The sequence below is a fragment of the Callithrix jacchus genome, chromosome X (assembly GCF_049354715.1).
Source record: "Callithrix jacchus isolate 240 chromosome X, calJac240_pri, whole genome shotgun sequence".
Classification (NCBI taxonomy): domain Eukaryota; kingdom Metazoa; phylum Chordata; class Mammalia; order Primates; family Cebidae; genus Callithrix; species Callithrix jacchus.
In genome coordinates, this window is record NC_133524.1 from 99,605,098 (window position 1) to 99,632,498 (window position 27,401).

The 27,401-nt window shown below is 37.0% G+C and overlaps 1 protein-coding gene across 11 annotated transcripts in view; it reads right to left on the reverse strand.

Moving 5' to 3' along the window:
• Positions 1-10,035, reverse strand: part of RAB40A (RAB40A, member RAS oncogene family) — a 56,219-nt gene extending 46,184 nt beyond the window's left edge. For 8 of the 11 annotated variants that reach the window (XM_078363838.1, XM_078363842.1, XM_054251206.2 and 5 more), the window contains exon 1: positions 9,891-10,035. The gene's annotated coding sequence lies outside the window, so the exon portion shown is untranslated. Of the gene's footprint in view, positions 1-9,787 lie in introns of all 11 variants that reach the window. The other 3 variants (XM_078363844.1, XM_078363841.1, XM_078363845.1) reach the window with 1 other exon arrangement.
• Positions 10,036-27,401: the final 17,366 nt, after the last annotated feature.

Consider the following 27,401-nt stretch of genomic DNA (forward strand, 5'->3'; position numbering starts at 1 on the left):
TGAGACAAATAGAAATTGAAACACACCAAAATGAAAACATACCAAAATTTATGAGATGTGGCAATATCAGTTCTAAGAGAGAAGTTTATAGCAATTAATGTTTACATCCAAAGAGAAGAAGATTCCAAATAGATCACTTAATGTGGAACTAGAAAAAGAAAAACAAAGCCCCAAATTAGTAGAGGGAATGAAATAATAAAGACCATATCAGAAATAACTGAAATTGAGATGAGAAAAACAATAGAAAAGATCAACACTAAGAGTGAATTTTACAAAAAGATTAAAACGATTCAACAAAACTTTAGCAAGACTAACAAAGTAAAAACAGATGGCTCAGATAAATAAATTCAGAAATGGGCCCAGCGTGGTAGCTCAGGCCTGTAATCCCAGCATGTAAGGAGGCTGAGGAAGGCATATAGCTTGAGGCCAGGAGTTCAAGACCAGCCTGGTCAACACAGTGAAACACTGTCTCTACAAAAAATACAAAAATTAGCTGGGAATGTTGGTGCATGCCTGTAATCCCAGCTACTTGGGAGGCTGAGGCATGAGAGTTGCTTGAACGCAGGAGGTGGAGGTTGCAGTGAGCCAAGATCACGCGCCTGCCCTCCAGCCTGACAGAGCAAGACTCTGTCTTAATACATATATATATATATACCAGAAATGAAAGAGGAGATATTACAACTGACACCACAGAAATACAAAGGCTTATAAGAGACTACTGTGAACAGCTATATGGCAACAAATTGGGTAACCTAAAAGAATGGATAAATTCCTAGATGCATACAACCAACCAAGACTAAATCATGAAAAAGTAGAAAGTATGAAAATATAAACGAATGAACAAGGTGATTGAATCAGTAATAAAAAGTATTGCATCAAAGAACAGCTTAGCACCTGATGGTTCACTGCTAATTTTTACCAAAGTTTTAAAGAACTAATACCAATTCTTCTCAAACTCTTCCCAAAAATTGAAGAGAAGGGAATATTTTAAAATTCGTTTCACAAGGCCAGTATTACCCTGGTAACAAAGCCAGACAAGGACACTACAAGAAAAGAAAATTACAGGTCAATATTCTTAATGAACATAGATGCAAACATCCTCAACAAAATACTGGCAAACCAAATTAAATAGCACATTGAAAGGATCATTCAACATGATCACATGGCATTCATACCTGGGATGCAAGGGTGGCTCAATATATGCAAACCTATACATGACCTTAATGGAATGCACAACAAAAACCATATGATCATCTCAATAGATGAATAAAAAGCATTCAGCAAAATTCAACTTACTTTCGGGATAAAAACTCTCAATAAATTAGGTATATAAGAAATGAGCCTCAACACACACACACACACAAAACCCATATATGACAAGACCACAGCTAACATTATATTCAATGGTAAAAAGCTGAAAAGCTGAAAGCTTCCTCTAAGATCAGTAACAAGGTAAGGATACCCACTCTCACCACTTCTATTCAACTTTAATACTGGGTGTCGTAGCCAGAACAATTAGGCAAGAGAAAGAAATGAAAAGCATCTAAATCAGAAAGGAAGAAGTTAAATTATCTGTTTGCACATGACATAATCTTATACATATAAAACCCTAAAGGCTCCACCAAAAACTGTTGGAATCGATAAACGAATTCAGCAAAGTTGAAGATACAAAATGAACATACAAAAATCTGTTGTTTTTATATACTAACAACAAACTATGTGAAAAAGAAATCAATCTCATTTACAATAGAATCAGAAAGAATAAAATACTTAGAAATAAATTTCACCAAGGAGGTGAAAGATCTGTTTCACCTTGGATTAATTTAACCAAGGAGGTGATGCAATCCCTATCAAAACTTCAATGACATTTTTCAGAGAAAAAGAAAATACATTCCTAAAATTTGTAAGAAACCACAAGAGATGCTGAATAGCCAAAGCAACCTTGAGAAAAAAGAACAAAGCAGGAAGCATCACATTCCCTGATTGCAAACCATATTACAAAGGTATAGTAATCAAAACAGCATGGTACTGGCATAATAAAAACAGTCACACAGACTAATAGAACAGAATAGAGCCAAGAAATAAGTTCACACTACAGGGTCAATTAATCTTTGACAAGAGCACCAAGAATATACAACAACGACAAAAGGAATGTGTCTTCAATAAATAAGTGTTGGAAAAACTGAATATCCACATGTAAAAAAATGAAATTGGACCACTGTTTTATACCACATACAAAAATTAATTCAAATGTATTAAAGACTTAAATATAAAATCTGAATCTACAAACCTCCCAGAAGATAACATAGGGAAAAAGCTCCTTGACATGGGTCTTAGCAATTATTTTTTGGGTATGACTCCAAAAGCAAAGGCAACTAAAGCAAAAATAAACAAGTGAAATTACATCAAACTAAAAAATGTCTGCATGGCAAAGGAAACAGAAAAATGAAAAGGCGACCTATGGGATTAGAGAGAATATGTGCAAACCATATAACTGAAAAATAGTTAATATCCAAAACATGTAAGGAACTCACACTAGACAATAGTAAAAAAAAACAAAAAACAAAAAAACAAACAACTCAGTAAAAAATAGCAAAGGACCTGAATAGATATTTTCCAAAGAAGACATTAAAATGGCCAACAGGTGTAGTATATGAAAAGGTGCTCAATATCACTAATCATAAGGAAATGCAAATCAAAACCACAATGAGCTATCACCTCACAGCTGTTAGGACGGCTATTAACAAAAAGACAAGAGGTAACAAGTGTTACCAAGTATGTACAGAAAAGGGAACTTTTGTACACTCTTGCTGGGAAGGTAACTTGGTATAGCCATTATGGAGAACAGTATGGAGGTTTCTAAAAAAAAAAAAAGTAAAAATCAAACTACCATACAATACAGCAATCCCATTTCAAGGTATATATCCAAAGAAAATGAAATCAGTATCTTGAAGAAATATCTGCTTTCTTATGTTCACTACAGCATTACTTACAATACCCAAAATATGGAATAAACCTAACTGTTTATCAATGAATGAATGAATATAAAAAATGTGGTGGTTGCATGTGAACGTGTGTTTCTGTCTGTGTGTGCATATATATTATATGTAACATATTATGTGTGTGTGCATATATATATATATGTAATTCAGAAACAAGAAGGAAATACTGTCATTTGCAGCAACATCGATGAACCTAGAAGACATTAACAGTGAAATAAGTCAGACACAGAAAGAAAATACTGCATGATCTCACTTATATGTGAAATCTTAAAAGGTCAAGCTCATAGAAGCAGAATAGAGCAGTGATTGCCAGAGGCTAGGGAGTCAGGGAAATAGGAAGGTGTTGATCAAAGGACATAAATTTTCAGTTTTAAGCTGAACAAGTTCTGGGAATCTAGAATAAAGCACAGGTGGTGACAGATGTGTTATAATTTGCAATAATCATTATGCAATGTATAGGTATATCAAATCATCACATTGCACAACTTAAGTATATAGGACATTTGTTGATGAAATATTTTTAAAAAAAATAAAGTTTAATAATATTATCACTGCTTGGTGTTACATTTCCAAATATTCTCTCTGGTAATCATGCTATCATGTTTTTGTTTTTGAGACAGAGTATCACTCTGTCAACTAGGCTGGAGTGCAGTGGTGCGATCTTGGCTTACTGTAACCTCTGCCTCCCAGGTTCAAGCAATCTTCCCACCTCAGCCTTCCAAGTAGCTTGGATTACAGGAGTGCACCACCACGTCTGGCTAATTGTCCTTCCTTCCTTCCTTGCTAATTGTCCTTCCTTCCTTCCTTCCTCCCTTCCTCCCTCCCTCCCTCCCTCCCTCCCTCCCTCCCTCCCTTTCTCCCTCCCTCCCTCTCTTCCTTGCTTCCTTCCTTCCTTCTTTCTTTTGTATTTTTAGTAGAGACGAGGTTTCATCATGTTGGCCAGGGTGGTCTCAAACTCCTGACCTCAAGTGGTCTGCCCACCACAGCTTCCCAAAGTGCTGGGATTACAGGCACAAGTCATCGTGCTACTGTGTTAATGTCAGCAGCATTACAATGACAGAATGAAGGAGAGTGGGAATGGACAACTAAAATTTGTTTAAGGCCTACTAGATACTACACATGTGGTGGGTTGTTATGTTCAGACTTGCACTCTTCAAATCATCAGAGCAATGTTCTGAGGCTGGCATCATTATATCCGTTTTACCTATGGGGAGATAGGCTCAGAGAGCAAAATACATGCTCCAGGAATTCCAGGAAGGCATCAAATAGACTGAGGTCAACTTGAGGGGCTTTTACTGGTCAATTCTGGAATAATGTGAGCATTAAAATAAATATTTACAATTACAAAAGTTATATCTTTGAGCAAAACAGGAATCTATGAATCAAAGTAATATAAATAAATAGCTGGGCATGGCAGCTGACAGCTGTAATCCCAGCACTTTGGGAGGCTGATGCCTGTAATCCCAGCACTTTGGGAGCCTGAGACAGGCAGATCACCTGAGGTGAGAAGCTCGAGATCAGCCTGGCCAACATGGGGAAATCCTGTCTCTACTAAACATACAAAAATTAGCCAGGCATGGTGGTGGGCACCTGTAATCTCAGCTACTCAGGAGGCTGAGACAAGAGAATCATTTGAATCCAGGAGGCAGAGGTTGCAGTGAGCCAAGATCACGCCACTGCACTCCAGCCTGGGCGACAAGAGCAAAACTCCATCTCAAAAAAAAATATACACACACACACACACACACACACACACACACACACATCCAACAGTCAAATCTCAATTAACAAATCTAAACAAAGTGACAGAATTATATTATAAAAGCAACCCTGACAATGATCACAGTAGTAAATGATTCAAACAAGAATCATAAATAGATTTTCAGTCTGCACCAAATCCCATAGCAGTCACTGAGTCACCATGGTAACCATGCTGGCCAAGGAAAGCTGGGAGGGAAAAAAAACAAAACAAACAAAAAAAGACTCCTTGATCTTATTCCTAACATGTGCTAAGAACTGAATAGGACTGACATGATGCACAGTAATTAACCTCAATTTTTTCTCACAATAAACATTCCTGGCAGCTTCTGCAATATACACCTTCATATATACCTAAATACACACATACATACATGCTCTCTCCCTCTATTTCTCATCACTCAAGAATCCATAAATTCATCAAGGTGGATTCGTTTGGGAGTATAAAAAGAAAACTCCACAGTTAAAATCTATCCACACACAGAAAGTCGAGAGCTACAAAACTATTTTATTTTAGCAATTCATTTTTCTGGAAATGACCTGTAGAAAATGTCTCGGTGACATTTTTCTCCCTGGTTTCAGTGTATTACCAATTACCTTTAAAAGCTGATACTGGAAATACAGGCAAATGTGTGTTGTGATGACTAATTTTATGAGTCAAATTCGATGGGTCACAGTGCCCGGATATTTGGTCAAATGTTATTTTGGATGTTTCTGTGGGGGTGTTTTTGGATGAAAATTTACATTTAAATTGGCAGACTAAGTAAAGCAGATTGCGCTCCCAGTGTGGGTGGGCCTCATTCAATCAGCTGGAGTCCTCAATAGAATAAAAAGCTGATATCCTCCAAAGAAAAGGGAATTCTGCCAGCTCACTCTTCAGATTTCATCTGCAATATTGGCTCTTCCTGTTTTATCAGTACACTGCCTTTGGACTTTAACTTCAACTCTTTCCTGAGTCTGAAGCCTGCTGGCTTTCCCCATCAAATTTTGAACTCACCAAGTGTCCAGAATCACATACACCAGTTCCTTAAAATAAGTATCTTATTGGTTCTGTTTCTCTGGAGAACCTTGACTAATACAGACGTTAGGTATTAAGCATCTTTTCTATCCTAGAGTAGACTGTGCTTTCAACAAAAAGGTTCCCCAGCTGCTAGTGTTAAATACTCAGCTTCTAATGATTCAGTAAATATATAATAACATTAAAGTTGCAATTAAAAATACTGCCATTGGGCCAGGCATGATGGCTCATGCCTGTAATCCCAGCACTTTGGGAGTCCAAGGTGGGAGGATCTCTTGAGACCAGGAGTTTGAGACTAGCCTGGACAACAAAGCAGGACCCTATCTCTATTAAATTTTTTTAAATTAGCCAGGCATGGTGGCATGCACTTGTGGTCCTACCTGCTCAGTAGGCTGAGATGGGTGGATCACTTGAGCCCAGAAGACCGAAGCTACAGTGAGCTATGATCATACCACTGCACTCTAGCCAAAAAAAGAGAAATGCTGCCATTTATAATAGCATCAAAAAGTATGAAATACATGGGAATAATCTGTCCACATGTGTTTAAGACCTGTACAATGAACACCACAAAACGTTGCTGAGAGAAGTTAAAGAAGACCTAAATAAATGTAGAGAAATAGCATCATCATAAGTCAGAACACAGAATTGTTAAGATACTTACTCTCCTCAAACTGATGTATAGATTCTGTGCAACTCCAATAGAAATCATAGCATACATTTTTAAGAAGAAATCAATAAACTTATTCCAGAAATCATGTGGAAATGCGAATGACCTAAACTGTGAAAAACAACTTTGTAAAAGGACAAAGTTGGAGGACAAACACTACCTGATTTAAGCTTCATTATAAACTTACATTAAGCAAAAGAGTAAAGTATTCCCTTCAAGGTAGAAATGTATGTGAAAAAACAAAGCGTCCAGAAATAGACCCACAAATATATGAACAGCTGATTTTTGTTGGTTTTTTTTTTTTTTTTTGAGACGGAGTTTCGCTCTTGTTACCCAGGCTGGAGTGCAATGGCACGATCCCGGCTCATCGCAACCTCCGCCTCCGGGGTTCAGGCAATTCTCCTGCCTCAGCCTCCTGAGTAGCTGGGATTACAGGCACGCGCCACCATGCCCAGCCAATTTTTTTTTTTTTGTATTTTCAGTAGAGATGGGGTTTCACCATGTTGACCATGATGGTCTCGATCTCCTGACTTCGTGATCCACCCGCCTCGGCCTCCCAAAGTGCTGGGATCACAGGCTTGAGCCACCGCAAACAGCTGATTTTTGACAATGATGCAAAGACAATTCAGGGCAGAAAACATTATCTTTTCAACAACTTGTGTTGGAACAGGTTTATTTAATAAAAATAAACTTTAACCTATGTAACACATGATAAAAAAAACTAAAAGTGGATCTTAAAAGAAAATTTAAATTAAAAAGCTAGAACTATAAATTTTCAAGAAGAAAACACAAGAGAAAATTGTTGCAGTCTTGGCTTAAGTGAAGATTTCTTAGATATGACACCAACAGCAACATCCAAAGCGTAAATGAACAAATTTGGAACTATTCATATATGCAACAATATGGATCAATCTAAAAATAATTAGATCAAATATGTAAAATAACATGAAATCTCAGGATCCCCAAATTCATCACACCAAGGGAAAAGTTAAGCCTGGGAAATGAATTGTGCAATACTGCCAACCTTTGTCCCCAGATAGCTGTAATTTCATGACCCTGTGTCACAACATAATACATAAGCCAGATTCCCACAAAAGGCATTATACCTCCTCAGATAGCCTCCCTCACATATTGGTCACAAGGAAATTCCTTGCTAGCCCCTAAATCTTTCAGGATACATATCCCCCTATAAAACCAGCACATGCTAATTGTAATCTTAGGGCTGCAACCTAAGTTTAACTCCTAAAACTGAGTTCTGCTAAATCTTATACTGACAGTGTCAGTTACAAGCTTATCTTCCCAGAACCAAGACAAGGTCAATCACTCTTCCCTGTACCCTAAAACGAATATATAATTAATTCTTTCCCCTCTCTTTCAAGTGTTTGCCTTATCTTGTGTAAAACTCAGATTTACTGAGTGCTAATTAGAGCCTCACAAGAATGTAACCATTTGCCTCACTGCCTACCCTTCCTCGCTTTTTCACTCCTACTTGCTCTCTGCCCTTAAATACTGAGCTCCCAAAACCTTTTTTGGGAAGCGCAAGTCACAGATGCTCCTGTGACTTGCAACTTTCTGAGGCATGTCCTCAAAGTTTGGCTCGATAAACCTCTAGGGATTGAGACACTTGCCTCAGTCATTTTTATTGCTGTTGTTGTTGTTGTTAACGAATGAATTAAGTCAGATAAAAGAGAATAAGATTCCTATGATTCCATTTACATAAAAGAGCAAGAAACAAAAACTAATCTATGGTAACAAGAGATCAGTGGTTGTCCGGGAATGAAACAGGGTGGCATGGAGAGGGAAGCTAGAGACAGGTAGGTGGAGAGAATTACAAAGGGGCATAAGGAAGCTTTTTGAGGTGATTAATATGTTCATTACCTTGACTATAATATTAGATTCACCAGAGCATACACATGTTAAACTTATTAAACTATATATTTTAAACATGTACAGTGTACTGTATATCAAAATGGCTCAAGGAGAGTATTTGAAATACATTTGTATAATCCTAAGTTTTTGATGCAATTAAATGAATGAGCCAAAGGATTCCCATTACTACACTCTTGTTATATTAATAGATCCTTACTATGTCTGAAGGAATTGTTCTGCACTACCTATAACCATAATAATAACTTGCAATATTTAAATATTTTCAGAAAAGTGGATGTTCATTTCCTTTTGAAGAATAAAAATAAAAATAATACATTCTAAATAAATCATGATGATGACACTTAAGAGTAACTGTTAATTTTAGGGAACATGGCTTAGTATCATTAAAATAGAGTGAATTACAGGGCAATTCTTATTTCTGAAACTATTAAGGTATAGTAACTGATATTTTTAAGTAACGCAAAGTTTCTGTCTTAAAAAAATTATTATAGGATGGAAAAATACCATGGTCACCAGGAAATAATTTATATAACAATCGCAAATTGCTAGGAAGACCTAACAGCTGCATATTTCCATATCCATTGGAGAGATACATAGGAATCACTGATGATTATTTATATAGGCAGAAAATATATGTAAATTTATTGCAAATAAATGTTAGACATAAAGTTGCTTCCCCAAATGAACTATTCATTGCTTTGTGACAATGAAAGGCATCTTTAACACGGGCCTCAAAAGCTACTACAAAGCACATAGCTGCCTATGGAAGGAAATTCCACCTGCTAAACCTCTTCTCCAATTATGAGATCAAAGGAGTTTCTCTGCTTGTAGGCTATTTTATAAACCTCGCAGAGCTATTCCACAACATGCTTCTGTCCAGATCTATGAACTCACTTGAGCCAGGTGTCATATCCCACCAGGGATGGAAATGCTGGGGTCTCCTTAGGACTGCTGCCCTTCAAATCTGGAGTAGAAGTTTCAGCAGCCATCCTGGCCCAGATCCTCAAAACCTACCTTCTGCAGACACCTGATATGAGCTCAATCACCTGATGAAGAGCTGCACAGGGACAGACAGAATCCAGTAATCACTGTACATTCTTGGAGTAACTATGTGCCAGGCATTAAGCTAGGCACTGAGTAACTGAGCAATGACACTGATACAATTGGGTAGTGATCAAAACAACCAAAGGTACAATAAGTTTCTCACCGGGGCCTTTTTCTTCTCCTTTTCGTATCTATCTCCTAACAACAAATTTGAATTAAAAATAAGAGGTCTGAATTCACACATTCACCATCCCACAATAACCACAGGGCTACCTACAGGCTTGCAACTGTATCACTGAAGATTCCAGCAATCCTGTGGGTGAGCATTTTTATCCCCATTTCAAAGAGGAAGACGCTAGGCTCACAGAGGGTGTTTACCTGTCTCATTTTTTGGCACCTTGCCTTTACCTGGAAAGTAGCTCCGGGACATCCCTGGAGCAGGACACCACACTCATTGGGGCCAAGAGAGTCCTACTTCTCCCTGCCTCATCAGACAGCAAGGGCAACTTGCCTCAAAGCGGGAACAAGGCAACTTGAATGCGGGATCCCTTCCTCTCTCTACACCGCAGAGTACCCGCAGCAACAGTTGAGTCTAAACACCTGAAGACGGAACCCTGAATTTCTCACTAGGCCAACTTGGTCTCCATCAAAAAGTCGTCATCGTTGTCACGGTCGCCAAAATGACGTCAGGTTACTATGGTAACCGCAATGCGCAAACTTGTCCACCACACCGAAAATGCTTCCGCGCGACCCTCCCTTCCAAGCCTTCGCCATTCCCTGAAAGCGAAACACCTTCTTCAGACCACCACCTGAGAAAACTTAAAATAATAATTAGAGGAACTAGGCTGGGACCCGGGCAGTAGAGGAATTTTGGAGGTGTGGAAACAAAGCATATCTCTGTTGTCAGGAACTTTATTTGCTTAAAAGTGACAGTAGGGGAGTATCATCAGTACACAGAGACCCAGGGAGGTATCCTACGGCTCTTTGTGATGAGCTAGCCCTCTGAGGGGGAACAGATACAACTCACAGATCATGCTAAGCAGTTAGCCATCTGTGGCAGAAAACTAAGAGACTCCCTATAATCACGTGACTGAATGACCTACAGACACCAAAATATGTCATTTAGGGAATCTCAGAGTTATTTCAAGGAAGCAGGACAAGAATATTATACTTATTTAGTAAGCAGAAACTTACTCAATGGAATCATATACAGATGCTCCTCAACTGAGGATGAGGCTATGTCTTGACAATCTTATCTTTAGGTTGAAAATACAATTAAAAATGCATTTAATATATCATAAACCTATTATAAAGTGGAAAAATCGTAAGTTTAACCATCATAAGTCAGGGACTATCTGTATTGAGTTATCCTGGGGGATTTTTATCCTCCATTTCTGATATTTTCATCCATGTCGTAGGACATCCATGACAAAAAACAATTCCATTCTCTCTGCACACTCACTCCTCACAGGAATTAGTTACCTGATTAGTGAGTTGAGAAGGAGAACCATGGGTTGCACAGCCAAAGCCCCTTTCCCTTTAAAACTCTTGATACAAAAGGAATAAGTTATAATGTTCTATAGCAGAGATGGGTGACTATAGCTAACAACAATGTATTATACATTTCAAAATAGCTAGAATAAAGGACTTGAAATGTTCCCAACATCTAAAAATGATAAATACTCGAGGTGATGGATACCCTAAATACCCTGGCTTGATTATTACATATTCTATGCATGTAACAAAATATTACATGTACCCCATAAATATGTACAATATTATGTATCAACTTTTTGAAAATCTGTTCTGCTCTGCCCTCAGGAGTGGGTCTTTCAATAGGCTCGAACTCTTCTTCCTTTTTCTGGGTCTCACTGGCTTCCCAACTGTTTCTATGATATTGCTCCAAACTGCTTGGTTCTTTAAGTGGCCTTCAAAATAACTCCTACTCCAAGTCTGAGCTCTAAATCAACTAAGAGTTATGGCAAAAGCATACGGAGAATAGTACATCAATTTTATTCCCTATAAAGATGAGATTGGAGAACGTGTCTTAGACGTGCTGGCATGTGGGCTTCCTATTAATGAACTAAGGAATTGGACAGACTTATCCACCTAGCAGTGCTACAATGGGACAGCCACAAACATCAAGAACTAAAATGCATATTCCATCTGCTATCTGCTGAGGGAGTTTGTGTGCCCAAGGAAATGACTTCCTTGCTAAAGCCTATCCCTATAGCAGGGGAAAATATTCCAGAACACCTTCTTTGAGGAATACTTCTCAAAGTGAATAAATACCTCTCTGTTCTGATTGTATGCTCACCAAGCACACTTCTGACGATATAGTTCTCCATGTGGCCCATGGAGCCATTTATAGCAACACTTTCTTACTCCCTTCACAAGCATGATTACAGTGGAGATTCATCTTATGAAAAAGGATAGGAATTAGTTTCTAAATTCCAAAAGTAGAATGAAAATCATACATCAGAAAAATTTTCTTGGAAATTCCTTCAAGAAGGAATTGATGGAATGTTCAGAAATTTATGCTCACACATTAACCCACAGACAGACTGTATCTAAAACTATAACAAAGTCCTACCAAGGCTTTTAGAATAAGGAAATACCTACATTATCCAATGATAGAAAGAGTATACTCAAATAACATGTTTTGAATATCCATTTCTGCTTAACAAAACACCCCAAAACAATAGCTGCTTATTATGTCTCAGGATTCTGTGTGTTGACCGAGCTCTGCTGGTTGTTTTTGGCTCCATGTGGTATCTGTCACCTGGGCTGTGGTCATCTGGAGGCTACACTTTGAGTTATCTTAGAGTCCTGACTCACATGAATGACAACTGGTGGGGGTGTCTTCTGGGAGCTCAGTGGGGGCTGTTGACTGGAGCCCTTTGGTTCTACTTCACAGAGTCCTCCATGTGTATAGCTGCCAGATTGAATTTATTACAAGCCAGTTAAATTTGAATTTCAGATAAAAAATAAATAATTTTTAGTCTGATGCAATACTGTTTTGTTTATCTGAAATTAAAATACAACTGGGTGTCCTGGATGTATGCTTATTTGTTAAATCTGGCAGCCCTAAGGGAGGAGACTGTGAATCTATGAGCTTAAATGACCCTCTGGAATGACTCATGCAATGGGGCAGGTCTAGAAAAAAACGAACAAATTACATTGACAATAAAGAAAAGACCTGGTGCTGATGGTATGAGTAGGATAGCACTAAGCTGCTATCTTAATCCCCATGTGCTCAACTAAAAAGCCTGTGTTTGAAACCAGGCACTCATCCTCCTCTTTAGATGAACAATGTAGACCAATGAGACCTTCCATACACAATTGGTTGGATTGTGACCTGCCATACATATAGACTTTGTAAAAAATTTCGGTCCTATCTAGCAGACGGTGCCTATTTGATAACACCTCAAATGGACCCATAGATATATATAAACACCTGGCAGAGGTATACAAGGAGATTTGTACAAAATGATCTCTGCACCACTCTTTTAAAAAAACTTTTTATTGTGGAAAATTTCAAATATATACAAAAGTAGAGAAAATAATCTATTAAACACCCATTTCTCATCACCTAATTCCAAGATTTATCAATTTGTAGTCACATGCTCCACATTTTCCCACCTCCACCATTTTGAAGCAAATAATATATTTTCACCCAAAAGTATTTCAGTATGAATCTCTAAATGATGAGAGCTTTTTTAACATAATCACAATACCATTGTCACACCTAGTAAAAATTTGATAGTAACTCATTAATATCAATATCAATTGTTGCACAGATGCTTTTCATATGTTGGTTTGTTCCAATTATGGTCCAAACAAGGTCCCCACATTGTACTTGGTTGACAGGTTTCTTTTTTCTTTCTTTTTTTTGAGACGAAGTTTCCCTCTTGTTGCCCAGGCTGGAGCACAATGGCGAAATCTCAGCCCACCACAACCTCTACCTCCCAGATTCAAGTGATTCTCCTTTCTCAGGCTCCAGAGTAGTTGGGACTATAGGCATGCGCCACCACACCTGGCTAACTTTGTATTTTTAGTAGAGACAGGGTTTCTCCATGTTGGTCAAGCTGGTCTTCAACTCCTGATCTCAGGTGATCTGCCCACCTCAGCCTCCCAAAGTGCTAGGATTACAGGTGTGAGTCACCTTGCCTGGCCATTTGATAGGTTTTTTAAGTCTCACAGACATTATGCTGAGCAAAAGAAAGTTAAACTCATGGAAATAGAGAGTAGAAGGACGGTTTTCAGAAGCTAGAGAAGATAGTAGAAGGGTGAAGGGGAAGGAGGGATAGGTTAATGGGTACAAAAAGTAGAAAGAATGAATAAAACCTACTATTTGGTAGCACAGCAGAAAGATTATAGTCAATAATAATTTTATCATACATTTTAAAGTAATTTAGTCTAATTTAGTAATTTAGTATAATTGAATTGTTTGTAACACAAAGGATAAATGCTTGAGAGAATGAATACTTCATGTTCTGTGATGTGATTATTTCACATTGCATAACTGTATCAAAACATGAACCCATAAATATCTACTAGGCACCCACAGAAATTAAAATTTAAAAATTAAAAAAACACGAAAGAAGTCAAGCACAAAAAAGGGAATACTGTATAATTCCACTGGTATGTTTTAAAGCAGGTAAAATTAATCTTTTTAATAGCATAAATCTGAAAACAATTGAAATGTCCATCAACAGATTATTTTGGATAAATCATTCAATGGAATATGATATAACAGTAAAAATGAATGGACTAAAGCTACAGCAATTAGAACGTAGATAAATTTCAGAAACAATATTTGGTGAAAATTGCGAGTTACACAATGACACCTAGTTAAACCTCTGTACATATACTGGTAAAATATTTCCTATGAAGTTTTATTAAATTATAGATGTTTAGGATCTACTCAAGACTTACTGAATCTCAACTTGATATTCTCTTGGTATATATTACTACTGAATTCTTAATATACTCATGATATATTATGTACATTGTGTGTTCCTGAATTATAAAATTCAAATATTTTTCCTTTATAAAAATGATATTAATATTTTTTTCTGTAAATCAGATGTAATATTCACTGTCTTCACTGAAAATCTGTATAATGACTATATGCATCGTGTTTAAAACTTTGTGGATTAGCTTTACTACCTTTGTGTTACAAAAGTAACCAAATTTTCTGTCGATCCCATTTTTCTTGTTATAGACGCATGAGTTCTTTCACTTTAGAAAATTACCATCAACAAATTAACTACAGCCCTGTGTTAAGCCTCTGTCATCCACAAATACTTTTTGTTTTATTCTGATGCTTACCGGAAGACCCTGCAATCAGTCACAGGCCAGAGTTTGTCTCTTCAAGAAAGGAGGACTGTCTCAGAGCCCCGTGGAAATGGACGTCAACACTAAGCAGGGTGATAGATTTGATCAGTAAAGAAACAATTAGCCCTTATCAGATTCAAAGAGTTAATTACTTACATACATATTTTTTAATTAGTAACAAATTGTTGCTTGCATTGGGCAAAACAAAAGGTGCCAAATGACTGCAACATGCATGAGAGGACATCCTGTTTCTAAGAGGTCAGTGCTGTACTACAGCCACAGTTTTTTAAATTTAATTTTTATTTATAATTGGCACATGATAATTGTATATATTTATGGGCTACAATGTGATGTTTCAATGCATAAATACATAGTATAATGATCAAATTGGGGTAGTCAGTTACAGTTAGGCAGGAAGAATAAGTTTGGTGTTCTATTAGACAGTAGGGTGACTGACAGCAAGTAACAATGTATTGTATAGTTCAAGATAACTAACACAGTAGGTTGTGAATATTGCCACCACAGAAAAAAGATAAATGCAGCTAAAAAGTTTCACAGATTGCAGCTGTAACCCAAAGGAATAGGGCAGAAAGACTCACACCTCGTCAGAATCCAAGAGGCAATGAGAAACTCTCATAATAGTCTCCTGCTAGATAGGGAGGCAAGTGAGAAATGGTGTGGTTAACAGCTGCTCAGAAGCTTGCCTTGCTCTCATGCTCAAGCAAAACCAAAAAGGTATTATTCCAAGACTCAGATGAGCAGGGGTTTGAGCTTTGCCTACATGGCCCATGTCAATACATGCAAAAATGTTAGGGTGCTGGAAAGGAACTGTATCCCTCCCCACAAAACTATGCTATGTATTCGTCTTTTGACACATGAAAGGTACTCGCTTCTTTTTTTTTTTTTTTCTTTTGAGATGAGGGTCTCGCTCTGTCACCCAGGCTGGAGTGCAGTGTGTTGTAATCATAGCTCACTGCAGCATCTAATTTCTGGGCTCAAGCAATTCTTCTGCCTCAGGCTCCTGCATAGCTAGAACTGCAGGTGTGCACCAACATGCCAGGCTGAGGTGTTTTTGTTGTTAGTGGTGGTGGTTTGTTTGTTTTTTGCAGAGATGAGGGTCTATTTTTGGCCAGGCTGGTCTCTAACTCCTGGCCTCAATCAGTCCTCTCACCTGAGCCTCCCTAACTGCTGGAATTACAGGCATGAGCTACTGTGCCTGGCTAGCTTCTGAAGTCACTGCTTCAACAACTTTAAAACCATACGAATAGACTGAGGATGTCCAGAATTTCTTTTCAGTTGAGAAGCAGGTGGATTCATGAGACTGCTAACCTCAAGTCCATCCGAACAAGAGTTAATCATTTATGATTGAATTATCTGATTAGGGATTATTGTAGTTTTTGTTTAATATTGTTGATGTTGTTCTATGTTCTGGATTTATAACACAGCCTTGTCTTTCTTACATATCTTTAACCCATAACAATTTAGTAGATGTGGCATTTGTAAACTGAAACAAAACATTTACAAATTTTCTTTTTCTCTGACACCCCCACCCTCTGTAGAATTCACAAATCCGATTTAGGTATTCTACTTTTCATGGTAATATAGTGATCTGTAGAGGTTCAATAAGAACTTGTCCTCCTTTTAGCCAGGATATATTAATAATTGGCAAATTTGATTATACAAATAAGACTGTGTTGGAAATATAAGAATGATGCTCTCTTAATCAAGTATAACCAGCTACAGTTAGAGAATTAAGATTTAAAGTAGAGAGCCCCCTGAGGAAAATCTACTTAGTACTCAGCTTTCAGGGTCCCAGCCTTATCGGTGAGAAACAAAGATCAGGACTTCCGAGATTGTTTTATAGCCTCAAGAAGAAAGAATTGGCCCAAATTATATATGGTGCAGGTGAAATCCAGAGAGAAAAGTTTCTTGAGTTTCCTTTGGAGCCTCAAGATAGGCAAATAATAAGAGGCTTTTAAAAATCTAATGTGAAAATCCCACAGCTAACATGAAATTCAATGGTGAAACCCTGAAAGCTTTTCCTTTAAGATCAGGAACAAGACACCTGCATTGAAAATAATATTGGAAGTTCTAGACAAAACAATTACACAAAGAAAAAGAAGCATTCAAATTTTAAAGAAAGTAAAATTATTTCTGTGCACAGATGACATTACCTAGTATGTAGAAAAATTTAAGGATTCCACAAAAGAACTGTTCAAACTAATAAATTCAGCAGTGTTGTAGGATACAAAGTCAACACATAAAATTCAGTTGCATTTTTTTTTTAGATGGAGTCTCACTCTGTCACCCAGGCTGGAGTGCAATGGTGCGATCTTGGTTCACTGCAACCTCCACTTCCCAGATTCAAGTGATTCTTCTGCCTCAGCCTCCTGAGTAGCTGGGATTACAAGCACGCATCACCACGTCTGGCTAATTTTTGTATTTTTAGTTGAGATGGGGCTTCACCATGTTGGTCAGGGTGGTCTCAAACTCCTGACCTTGTAATCTGCCTGCCTCAGCCTCCCAAAGTGCTGGGATTACAGGCGTGAGCCACCACACCTGACGAGTTACATTTTTATATGCTAACAATGAGCAATCCAAAAAGGAAACTAAGAAAACAATTCCATTTGCAATAGCATCAAAAAGAATAAAATAATTAGAAATAAACTTAATTAAGGAGGCAAAGGACATCTGCACTGAAAGTTATAAAACATTAATGAAAGAAAATTTAAAAGACAGAAATAAATGGAAATGCATTCTGTGTTCATGGATTGAAAGACTTAATATTGTTAAGATGTCAATACTAATCAAAGTGATCTATATATTCAATCCCTATCAAAATTCCAATGATGTGTTTTGCAGGAATAGAAAAATGCATCCTTCGGTATCGATGGAACGTATCTCAAAGTAATAAAAGCTATTTATGACAAACCAACAGCCAATATCATACTGAATGGGCAAAAACTGGAAGCATTCCCTTTGAAATCTGGCACTAGACAAGGATGTCCTCTCTCACCACTCCTATTCAATATAGTACTGGAAGTTCTAGCCAGAGCAATCAGGCAAGAAAAAGAAATAAAGGGTATTCAAATAGGAAAGGTGGAAGCCAAATTGTCTCTATTTGCAGACGACATGATAGTATACCTAGAAGACCCCATTGCCTCAGCCCAAAAACTCCTGAAACTGATAAGCAACTTCAGCAAAGTCTCAGGATATAAAATCAATGTGCAAAAATCACAAGCATTCGTCTACACCAATAACAGACTTAAAGAAAGCCAAATCAAGAGCGAACTGCCATTCGCAATTGCTACAAAAAGAATAAAATACCTTGGACTACAACTCACAAGGAACGTAAGGGACCTCTTCAAGGAGAACTACAAACCACTGCTCAACGAAATCAGAGAGGACACAAACAGATGGAGAAACATTCCATGTTCATGGTTAGGAAGAATTAATATCGTGAAAATGGCTATACTGCCCAAAGTAATTTACAGAATCAACGCTATCCCCATCAAGCTACCATTGACTTTCTTCACAAAACTGGAAAAAACCACCATGAACTTCATATGGAACCAAAAGAGAGCCCGCATAGCCAAGTCAATTCTAAGCAAAAAGAACACAGCGGGGGGCATCACACTACCGGATTTCAAACTATACTACAAGGCTACAGTAATCAAAACAGCATGGTACTGGTACCAAAACAGAGATATAGACCAATGGAACAAAACAGAGGCACCGGAGGCAACACAACATGCATACAACTATACAATCTTTGATTAACCTGACAAAAACAAGCAATGGGGCAAGGATTCCATGTTTAACAAATGGTGTTGGGAAAACTGGCTAGCCATGTGCAGAAAGCAGAAACTGGACCCCTTCCCGACACCTTACACTAAAATTAACTCCAGATGGATTAAAGACTTAAACATAAGACCTGGCACCATAAAAACCCTAGAAGGAAATCTAGGCAAAACTATCCAGGACATAGGAGTAGGCAAGGACTTCATGAACAAAACACCAAAAGCATTGGCAACAAAAGCCAAAATAGACAAATGGGACCTAATGAAACTCCACAGCTTCTGCACGGCAAAAGAAACAGTCACTAGAGTGGATCGGCAACCAACAGAATGGGAAAAAATTTTCGCAGTCTACCCATCTGACAAAGGGCTGATATCCAGAATTTACAAACAACTCAAGCAGATTTACAGGAAAAAAACAAACAAGCCCATTCAAAAGTGGGCAAAGGATATGAACAGATACTTTACGAAAGAAGACATATATGAGGCCAACAATCATATGAAAAAATGCTCATCGTCACTGGTCATCAGAGAGATGCAAATCAAAACCACATTGAGATACCATCTCACGCCAGTTAGAATGGCGATCATTAAAAAATCTGGAGACAACAGATGCTGGAGAGGATGTGGAGAGAAAGGAACACTTTTACACTGTTGGTGGGAGTGTAAATTAGTTCAACCATTGTGGAAGACAGTGTGGCGATTCCTCAAGGCCTTAGAAATAGAAATTCCATTTGACCCAGCAATCCCATTACTGGGTATATATCCAAAAGACTATAAATAGTTCTACTATAAGGACACATGTACACGAATGTTCATTGCAGCACTGTTTACAATAGCAAAGACATGGAATCAACCCAAATGCCCATTGATAATAGACTGGATTGGAAAAATGTGGCACATATACACCATGGAATATTATGCAGCAATCAGAAATGATGAGTTTGTGTCGTTTGTAGGGACATGGATGAATCTGGAGAACATCATCCTCAGCAAACTGACACAAGAAAAGAAAATGAAACACCGCATATTCTCACTCATAGGTGGGTGATGAAAAATGAGAACACATGGACACAGAAAGGGGAGTACTAAACACTGGGGTCTATTGGGGGGAAAAGGGGAGGGCCAGTGGGAGGGGGAGGTGGGGAGGGATAGCCTGGGGAGAAATACCAAATGTGGGTGAAGGGGAGAAGAAAAGCAAAGCACACTGCCATGTGTGTACCTACGCAACTGTCTTGCATGCTCTGCTCATGTACCCCAAAACCTATAATCCAATAAAAAATTAAAAAAAAAAAAACAAAAAAACAAAATTGCTCTGAATAAAATCTGTCAGAAAAAATGTAAAAAAAAAAAAAAGACCTAAAAGTAAATAGAAAACTATCAAACTCTTAGAAGAAAACATAGGGGGAAACCTTCAGGACATTAGATTTTGCAATGATTTCTTGGATAACAAAAGCACAGGCAACAAAAATAAATAAATTGGATTTTATCAAAATAAAAACTTCTGTGCATCAAAGGACACTATCAACACAGTGAAATGCAATCCATGCAATGGAAGAAAATATTTGCAAATCGCATATCTCACAAGAAACTAATATTTAGAATGCATAAAGAACTCCTACAACTCAACAATAAAAAAGCAAATAATCCAATTAAAAAGTCAGGAGAGGACCTGAATGACTATCACTCCAAAAAAGATATACAGATTGCCAATATATGAAAAGATGCACAACATCATTAATTAGTAAGGAAATGCAAATCAAACCACAGAGTGAGATACCACTTCACAACCATCAGGATGGCTACTATATGAGGAAAAAAAAAACACCAGAAAATAACAAGTATTGGCAAGGATGCAAAGAAATTGGAACCCTTGTGCATTGTTGATGGAAATGTAAAATGGTCCAGCCACTGTGGAAAATAGCATGGCAACTCCTCAAAAATTAAATATACAATTAATATAGGATCTATCAATTCTACTTTGAGTATATACACAAAATAATTGAAAGCAGGAGCTTGAATAGATATTGTATGCCACTGGTCAATGACAGCATTATTCACAATAGCCAAAAGGTGGAAACAACCCAAGTGTCCATTAAGGGATGAATAAATAAATAAAATGTGATATAGACATACAATGGAGTATTATTCAGCCTTAGAAAGGAATGAAATTCTAACACATGCTATAACATCAATGAACCTTGAAGACATTATGCTAAATGATATAAGCCAGACACAAAAAACAAATATTGTATGATTCCATTTATATGGGGCACCTAGAGTAGTCAAATTCATAGACAGAAAGTTGAATGTGGTCATCAGGAACTGAGACTGTGGGGGAAATGGGAAGTTGTTGTTTAATGAGTATAGCTTCAGTTTGGGAAGATGAAAAAGTCTGGAGACAGATGATAATGGTTACACACCAATGTGAATATATTTCATGTCACTAAACTGTACACCAAAAATTGTTTATATGTTCAATTTTATGTTATATATATATTTTAATACAGTAAAAATGTCCAATGTGGTCATCATTATGAAAACTCTCAGCAATGGATACTGAAGAAGGACTATATAGCAAATAGGATTTCTGCTGCACCTATGTAAATAAACAAGCCAAATCTAATGAGTTTAGCCTTATTTTGTGATCAAGAATAACCATACTTTGAAATTAATGTTTATCAAAAACAGAAAAACTATAGGAAAAATGTTCTTCAAAGGAAAATTAGGTGTTATCTATAGAACACCCTTCTGGGTTGTTTGATTCTAATTCCAGGGGAGCAATTTTATAGAACTAAAAGATGTATGCTTTTAGTAACTTAAAGCAATGGAAATAATTCTAGTCTATAAATATGCAAACGAATTTTGTATGGTGAGGATGTGGAAAAGGATGGCCTTCCCCTCTTGCGGCAAAACCACTGAGAAAGAGGCTATTTTCAGTTTAAAAATAATGAAGCTTTAAAATTTCATGTGGTCATATTGTCAATATTTATTATATTAAATAGTAAAACAGAAATTTTTAATATATTTACATTAATTCCTTTTAAACTTACAATAAAATATCCATTACATCCTGTAAATCTAAATTGTGAATTTATATGAAAAATATGTTTCCTAAAACAAGTCATAAGGAGATGGACTTTTTTATTTGAAAATCTCTTTAATGTTTATTCTAATAGAAGTCTGTTGAATTCTTATATATGTTCCTGCAAATAATCTGTTGCCATATAATATATAATGTATCTCTGGAAAATTTCAGCATATATTTGTGAGGGAATAAGAATGAAAAATGTAGATAACGTCTTACAGGTACCATGAATGGCTGATCTAGAAAAATAACTAAAAGAACTAAATTGTTAGTAAAGTGGTATAATGCAACATTATTGAGTATAATCGTTCTTACCTTTGATTTTGAATACAGTGTGCTTGCGGATATTGCCAGACACATCAGGCTCGTGTGGTCTGGATCTCTCTGGAGGTGATAGTGGAGTGCTTAGTGTAGCAACCAGGCAGCCAGCCTTGGTGGTGATGTGCTCAAAGATGTTGATAAGAAAATCATTCATGATGCCCAAGGAATTTAATGTAGTGCTGATATCAGGATGAGATTGCTTCTGAACCTTGTAAACATATATGTAAATATAGACAGTTACTCAACTGTCTCCATAGCATCTCTTTTCGCATCTTTCCCTTCTGTGTTTTGGAAATGACTTTCATAAAGCCCTTTTTGGTAAAGTCAGATTTAGAAGAATGATCAGCCATGACGGACATTGTTTTTCAGTACCTTGAAATGAAAGAGATAGTAGTTGGTAACAGGGTAGTGCCCATGTATGGGCTCTGTATTCAAATGAAGTACTGGGTATACACACAGTATCTAATTAGATGAAATGTAATTTGAGGAAACCCTGCCAATAAACCACACAATGGCAAATGTGATCGGATAGCTCTGCATGGCACAGTTCAGTAAGAAGGCATGAAATGATCAGGCTGACTGAAAGCTTCTTGTAGGCTCCACCAAGAGCATTTTGAAGATACCATCTACAGCAGCTAAATTGCAGCAATTTGAGCTTCGATTTTTTAAAGATTCTGATCTCCATAAACCAGGTCCATGATTCCAGAGGAATGATGCTGGCCACGTTCGGGCCATTCGTCCACTAACCCAGAATCTAATGTTACCCTGGGATAAGCCACTGTGGCTTTAGTAGGAATTATCCCACATGGGAGAGGAGCTTGTGGAAAACAAGAGACCTGGCTGACAAACCACTGCCTCCAATTCTGATCAAAAACCTCAGTGACTCAGAAAAAGGAAAGATGACAAAACTATGGTCTTCAAACAAAGAAAACACACACACACACACACACAAACCAGGAATATTTATGAAATTGTAAAATATTCATAACCATTAAACAATTTTAAAATCATTTTCTTGACAATACTTAGGTCCTAGAAATATACTTTAAATTGTATAATTTGTGGATAAATATGGGAGTTCTTGGCTGTAAAAAGTTACTAAACTAAACATCTAAGTAACCTCCTTAGAGAGAAAAGGGGAATCATGCGTGAAATATTATTCAATGGAAAGGATGTCACTTTCAAATATATATAATAATACAACTGAATATATTGATTAAATGTATGAACTTGTGGAAAATATAAATTACAGAAATTAAACCCAGTCTTCTCCCTGCAAAAGAAATTTAATAAAAGAATAAGAAGAATGGAAGAAATCCAGGTCATCAGTGAGCTACCATCCCAAAAGGCCAGAATTCCAAAAGCACTTCATGTCAGGCCATTAAGGAACAGGTATGTTTTTCTCTTAATGGAGCAGTGTCAGGTTATGAAGGGAAAAAATATCATTTTGATGTAAAGAAAATAATGTAAAGAAAGCATGCTAAAAATAGTTCTGACCAGTCACATTTATAAACAAGAATATAAAGTCCTACATAAAATATTACCAATTATATCGGGCATCATAGTTAATGATGAACAAAAAGGGACAAAGCAGAATTCATCCCAAAATATAAAGATGTTTCAGTAAAATACAAATAAGATTCACCTGATGATGTTAAAGGAAAAAAAGGGTAATCTTCAGTTAATCTCAGTACATGATTTAACTTCCTTTGCTAATATGCTGAGTTACTCAATGTTTGTTTCATGGTAAAATACTAGCATTATCATAATTAGAGTCAGGATTCAGAAAAATTGAGCCCTCTCATCAAGACTATTATTTATCATGACCTGGTGTATTAGAAAAATCTTATAAAAGGACTTGAAAAAGGATTTCACTGCAGAGGAGATCTGGAAAAACGACAACAAAATCATCTGCAAGTAAACTGCCCAAAGAGTTACCACATGATTGACTTACACATTTGGGACAAAATTTTGGGATACCGAGGTTCTTTTCAGAGCCGTGTGTATTTAGAGAAAGAGCTGTGGACATGTTTGGGAAAAAAAAATTTCATTAAGTCACTTAATTTATATCATGCTGCTTCAAAATGCCAAGGTCTGTCAGTATGCCACACAAATGTTTTACCAAAATTACTCTAGCATATTGGTCTCATTCACATTGTATTATGCAAAAAGGCATTTTAATATATCAAATTCATGAAGACAGCCATAGTGTTTTTGCCATTTTGCTCTTGTAAATTCAGAAAGCAAACAGAAACATTAGTGAAAGAATATTAAAAATGCATTATAATTTGCCTGAGAGTGCAGAGGTGATTGAGACAGATCAATCTGGTAAGTAGAGAGAAAAACAGGGCTTGATGCTAAAAGGCTAGATGGAGCAATGAGTATATTTGATTATTAACCTAGTGGGTGCATGACAAACAAGGAGACTAAGTGAGCAAGCATGCTCTTATTCTTTGTTTTTGTTTTTGTTTTAAGACTAAGGGATACAGTTTTAACCACTGTGAATAACATACTATAAGCAGGACTCCTGGGGAAACAGTGTTACTGGAATAAAAAATCACAAGCTTTTACTGAATTCACATTAATACATAATGAAAACAAAAAAAAAAGCACAGAAATATATGTCAAAAATTTCAAGAAACCATCCCCTTACCAAGCTCTCTGGACTCAAGTTTTTATTCTATTTCACTGAGATTTATTCAATTGTGTTCTTTTCCAGTCAAAAGTCTTTCTTTTAAAGAAACACAGATCTTAATAATCTGCAATTATGCATGATTTGGATGATGTGAGCATCCAATAAGAGCAGCTCATACCCCACTCTCTGCTGGCTCAGCCAATGTAGGACCTGCAGCCCCTGAGCTATTGGCCCCAAGTGTGAGGAGGTGACCCTGCTGAACCAATAAGAGCCTTCCTGGGATGTTCAGCCTTGGATGTTGAAGAGGAAATCAAAGAGGCTCTTTGATTATGTTTGGTTGCTTTATTGTCTAATCTTTTGCTTCTAATCATGGAGATTTAAGAATATAAATTCAGGGCTAGTAGTAGTGGACATAATTCCTGCCTCGGGAATACATCCTTTAAAATTGTATGTATTTTGGTCAGGTGTCGTGGCTCATGCCTGTAATCCCAGGACTTTGGGAGGTTGAGGTGGGTGGATCACTTGAAGTCAGGAGTTCAAGACCAGCCTGTCCAACGTGGTGGAACCCCATCTCTACTAAAAGTACAAAAATTAGACGGGTGTGGTGGCACATGCCTGTGATCCCAGCTACTCAGGAGGCTGAGGTATGAGAATCACTTGAACCCAGGAGGCAGAGGTTGCAGTGAGCCAAGACGGTGCTACCACACTCCAGCCTGGGCAACAGAGTGAGACTCTGTCTCGAAAATAAAAAATTAAGGAAGTTTGAGATACGCATCTATATTAGTACTCACACAACATCACATCTCAGTGATGATTGTTGTGGTGGTTGAGATTAAGTTGTTTTCTATGGGCTAACAAACTTTTTCCATAAAGGGCCAGACAGTAAATATTTTAGGCTTTGTGGGCTATTTATGATTTCCTTTACTCCTAGTATTATTTCATCTTTTATACAGGTCATTAAGGTCAGTATTGCTGCATAACAAATTACTCCAAAATTTAACCATTTATATTAAAGAAGTGTTCAGCTGCTAGGTTCTTATTTTGGGTTTCTCATAATGTTGAGGTCAAGATGTCAGCTGGAGGCCAGGCGCCGTGGCTCACACCTGTAATCCCAGCATTTTGGGAGGCCAGGGTGAGTAGATCACTTGAGGTCAGGAGTTTGAGACCAGCCTGGCCAACATGGTGAAACCCTGTCTCTACTAAAAATATAAAAATTAGCCAGGTGTGCTGGTGCACACCTGTAATTCCAGCTACTCAGGATGCTGAGGCAGGAGAATTGCTTGAACTCGGGAGGCAGAGGTTGCAGTGAGCCAATATTACACCACTGCACTCCAGCCTGGGTGACACAGCAAGACTCTGTCTCAAAAAATAATTAAGTAAATAAATAAATAAATAAAATATATCATCTGGGACCACAATCATCTTATAGATGGACTGGGATGGAAATCCAAGAGAGCTCACTAACAGGGATGGCAGTTATTGCTAGCTTTTGGATTACAACATAGCTGGAGCTTTCAACCAAAGGAGCATATACATGGCCTTTTCAGCATGGTGGTTTCAGGTTAGGAAGAATTATTACATGGCAGCTGCTTGTCCAAGAGTGAGCATTCCAAAGATGCCAGGCAGATAACCTTGTGGTGTTTTTTGACCTAACCTCAAAGTCACACAAAGTGATTTATATTGTACTATACTGATCAAAATAGTCACAGGTCCTCCCAAATTTAAGAGGAAAAGACAAAATCTACATCTGTCAATGAGAAGAATAGAAAGGTCACATATCATATGTGGAGTGGGATAGAACAACTTTGGAAATTATATCTCTTCCCCAGGAGAATAAATGGATGCAGTATGCATATAGATATTCAATAGATCAATATTGTTAATAGTAAAAGTATTAAACATTTCTAATGCTAATCAATGGGGAATTGATTAAATAAATTTTGGTAATTCTAAAGAGTGGAATATTATGCAACCATTAAAATGTATAAGGTAGTACTATGTAGACTGACATGGGAATGTTCTGAAGATATACTTTTAAGTGAAAGAATCAAGTAGCAGAACAGTACAAATGTACAATTTCATTAAATATACAAATTGTATATGAAATATACATAGAAAAATTTGATAAAATATAGCCTACAGCCCCACCCTCTACATTATGTATATGTTTGATTTTCTTTAGTTTTTATAATTAACAACATAGTAGACATTTAGCTCCATGTATCGAGAAATCTTAAAATCCTCATAACATTTGATTCATTAATTCAAGTTCTTAGACTAAATCCAAATAAAATGATCAAGGAAATGGACTAACATATAAATATTGAAACATGCATAATAGAGAAAAAATATGTGACTTTAATTCAATCCATTATAGAGAAAATTCATAGAATACTTTGAAATGATCAATATTATGACAGATTTTAATCACAGCTTTATTGAGATATAATTCTCATACCATATAGTTGGCCTATTTAGGGTGCATAATTCAATGGTTTTTTAGTCTACTTACGGAGCTGTGCAACCATCATCACAATCAATCTTAGAACATTTTCATAACTGCAAAAAGAAATCTCATGGCCATTAGCCGTCACTACCATTTTCCCTTCAATTTCCCACCCCAGCCCTATGCTACCACTAATTTGCCTTCTGTCTCTATGGATATACAAATTATAAATATTGCACATTAATGAACTCATAGAATATGTGACAATTTGTGACTTGATTCTTTCACTTGGCACAATGTTTTCAAGGTTCATTCATGTTTCAGCATGTATCAGCAGTTTGTTCCATATTTTTGCCAAATAATATTCCATTATACAGATATGTCATATTTTATTT